The 3,893-nt window shown below is 33.6% G+C and overlaps 1 pseudogene; it reads left to right on the forward strand.

The window, feature by feature from the left end:
- The first annotated feature begins 1,509 nt into the window (after positions 1-1,509).
- On the forward strand, positions 1,510-3,584 carry LOC147910718 (uncharacterized; annotated as a pseudogene).
- The last annotated feature ends 309 nt before the right edge of the window (positions 3,585-3,893 follow it).

Here is a 3,893-nt window from a genome sequence, read left to right on the forward strand (position 1 = left end):
AATCATGGCATCAATTGATCAGCGTTATTTTAATTTGGTCAACATAAGAGCAAATCAGCAACTTTCAGGTGCTCATGCGCTTACGTTTAGCGTTCTTTAGCGAGACGCATATGTCAGCAAGATCATCGTATGGGGTTATATTTGGAAGATTATTTTGAAAGATTATAAAATCGCGTGATTGTAAAATGTGCAAAGCATCTACTTGAAATGCTGTGTGCCTGGGTGTGGACAGAGAAGTAAAAAGGCATATCATTTCATAGGTAAGAATTTTTGTATTAAATGTATCAATTCCTGCACATATGTTAACGACATGAAAAATATTATTAATAAAATTGAAGTGATATTATTTTTGTTTACATACTATTCATGTCCATATAGATTTCTATACATCGATAGTACATCGATTGCAGCGCACGCTCGAACGTTTCTGATTCGCTCAAATATCGTCCCAATACTAAAATGGCGGCTGATCAATTGTGACCACAAATTTTCCTCGATGCCCATTGCAAAGTATATAGTTCAGTGCTTGTACGTTGGCGCAATTATAGCGAGTGTGTATCTTGAATGTATACTCATACATACATTATACTGGCAAATATAATGTGTGCTACGTGACGGGCGAGAGTAAGATTTTTCCTACCCGGACAAACTAATTTGACAAATATTAGTGTAACTGTTGAAGATAGTTGAAAAGTATATTTTTCGTATAACACTAACTTATTTTTATATTTGTGAAAGTTAGTGCTATATCTTCAACATTTATGCTAACATTTGGCAAATTACTTAATTATTTGTTTACATATGTCATATTTGCATTTGCAATTACATTAACAAAAACAATTTTGTACTGATAATTCCATACATTTAATTGTCCAATTGGACACTTTTTACAGTATATTAAATAAACAAACATAGCTCATGTAACTTAAATTTGTTAATCACTCCATATTTGAACGTGATTTTTTTTAAGTAAGAAACCAAAAAAATAAAAATTCAAAAAACAAAAAATTTCATAATTACAATTACTTTGCGAAACATTTGTTTAAGCTATTCGTTTATCTCGTCGAGCTACCTCAGATTTTATAAAATCATATTTTTACATCAATTTATTGCTGAGAAAATGTCAATTTAGTAAATTTTAACTCACAAAATCACATACGCGAGAGAGAGTGAGACTCGCTTAGCGACTTCACTCGACCGCGAGTCGACTTCCCGCCCGGCGCACTGCCTTACTCGCGTTCTAAGTTTTAAACAAACTTTTTCGGCAGAATTTTTTTACAGCAAATCCAATTCTTCCTTGACAAATTGATGCCAAGTGGAACTCTTAATTTTAAAAATTAGAGCAAATGATTATCTCGGCTCCTAATAATCGAGGGGTAACCTTTTTTATTAAGGGGGGAAACCACAGTAAAAGTTTGAAAAAATCGAAAAAATTTTTTTTCGCTTATAAGGTGCTTTAGGGTCTTAAGAATAACATACCAAAAGATGGAGTGCCGCAAATGCAGTCATTGAAATGTTCCAGCGCTCTGAAGCATTGCATGATGTGCAGTATGTAAGTTATGTAGGCGATGGAGACTCGAAAACCTTCAAAGGTGTCACAGATGCTAAACCGTATGAAAACGTGACGATAACTAAAAAGGAATGCGTAGATCACGTACAAAAACGCATGGGCACCCACCTCCGTAATTTGAAGAAACGCACAAAAGGCTTGGGAGGAAAAGGGAAATTGACAGGCAAACTGATCGACGAACTGTCAATATATTTCGGGTTAGCTATTCGTAGAAATTGCGAATCAGTCGAAAAAATGAAGACAGCTATATGGGTCACATTACTTCACAAAATATCTACGGATAATCATCCCCAACACGACGATTGCCCGACTGGAGAAAATTCATGGTGCTCGTGGCAAAGGGCGAAATCTTCTAACACTTTGGCTACCTATACGCACAAATCACCAATGTCTGATATAGTTTATGAAGCAATTAAGCCAGTTTACGAACAACTCACTACGGATGATCTTCTCACTCGCTGCATCAGGGGTTTCACTCAAAACAGCAATGAGAGCTTCAACTCGACAGTGTGGGTGATGGCTCCGAAAACTATGAATTCCGGCAAAAGAATCATCGACATTGCTACGAACATCGCTTCGTGTGTTTTTAATGACGGATTAATATCAATTTTACATATAATCCAGGTCATGGGCATGAAAATTGGCCCAAAAAGTCACGAACTGTGCATGGACTTGGATGAGAAACGCATACAGAAAGCGGAACGATCTTTGAGTGAGGGCGCAAAACAGGCCCGCATCGATCTGAAAACAATTCGAAAGGCCAAACAAGAGCAGGAGATAGATGAAGAAGGCCAATTGTATGGCGCAGGCATCGCAGATTAGAGGTATATAAAAATATTATATGATTTTACAGTACTTAAAACTTTAAATGCGTTTTTCTCGAAACCACTTTTTTTAAACTGAGCGGACACATAACTCGAATAAATCTTTACCGATCGGTTTCAAATTTTGACAGTATATTCAGAATACCTTTCTCTATGGAAGTGCGTAGGGTTGTTTTTTTTATATTACATGGTTTTTTTTTATCAACAATTTTATGGTGTTTTTTTTTGTTAAATTTGCAAGTTTTCCTTAAAACGTGTTTTGCGAAAAATTAATATATCGAAAAAATCCTACGTACTTCCATAGCTATTGATATATAGAACCTAAAAAACTGTCATTTTTTGTTCCAGATCAAAAATTAAGGACTCTAGATGTCCGCCCATGGTCCCTCCTTCAAAAATAGGCGCCATCGGACAAGTGCGGCACAGCCGCCATTTTGTACCAAAAATGTATGAAAAAATTCTTATTTCTACTTCATTCATAATATTATAATGCTTATTTTACAAATTTTTGATTGATCATTTCATTGAGCCAAAAAAAATTCCCGAAAATATACTTACTTTTTCGTGCTCTACTGTGGTTTCCCCCCTTAAATTCATAGAAAAATGTCATCTGTCGAATATTTCAAATGGCTATTTGATGCATATTAATGGAATTATTCCATTTTTTTACAAAAAAATACTTACTTTTTCGTTTTATAATAGTTTAATTGCAAAAAATCGTTTTGATACTAAGTGTACGTGATAGTGCAATTCTTGAAAAAGAAAAAGCACTCCTGTAAATTACTGTGCGACTGCTCAAAGATGAAGAAATTAAGTTTTCCGCAGACAGGTTTATAGTGAACAAATCTTAGGCTCTGAAAAACTTCATATATCAGAAATCAACGTTTATTCACCTAATTTTTCAATATTACATAATTAAATTTGATAAAATATATATAAAATATAATACGAGTATATTTATATATAAAATATATATATATATTATATATTTAAATACATTTTATACAATCAAAATTGATGACACCATATGATGCCATCCCGGCCGCCTAGAGGTTAATGTTCCACGTCTCATTTTGTAGATATTTCGAATACCTACATTCCTTTTTACTAAATTTTTTTTCATACAATCAATATCTTTCATTTTATAAGCGAAAAACGTGCTTTTTGCAACTATTTGATTTTATTTTACACATTTCTGTCACAAGCCTCGGGTCTCAAACATAAGCATTTCTTTTCTGATGGCTTCCTGAAGATTTTCTTGAAGAGAAATGCTAATTTATAATTTTTTTCGGTAAAATTTTGATTCTACTGGCCTATTCTTGCTACTCGAGTTTATGAAGAAAGTATATAACGCGCATGAAAAATCATAAACAATTAAATATCTCGGAAGCTGTTTTAACATGATTTATACTATTTTGGATTAATGAAAAGGGCACACTATTACTACAATTTATTAAAACTTATATTATTTAAAATGTCTCTCGCCCCTTATTGACGCC

Source organism: Acromyrmex echinatior, chromosome 2 (genome assembly GCF_024713525.1).
Source record: "Acromyrmex echinatior isolate Ae372 chromosome 2, ASM2471352v2, whole genome shotgun sequence".
Lineage (NCBI taxonomy): Eukaryota > Metazoa > Arthropoda > Insecta > Hymenoptera > Formicidae > Acromyrmex > Acromyrmex echinatior.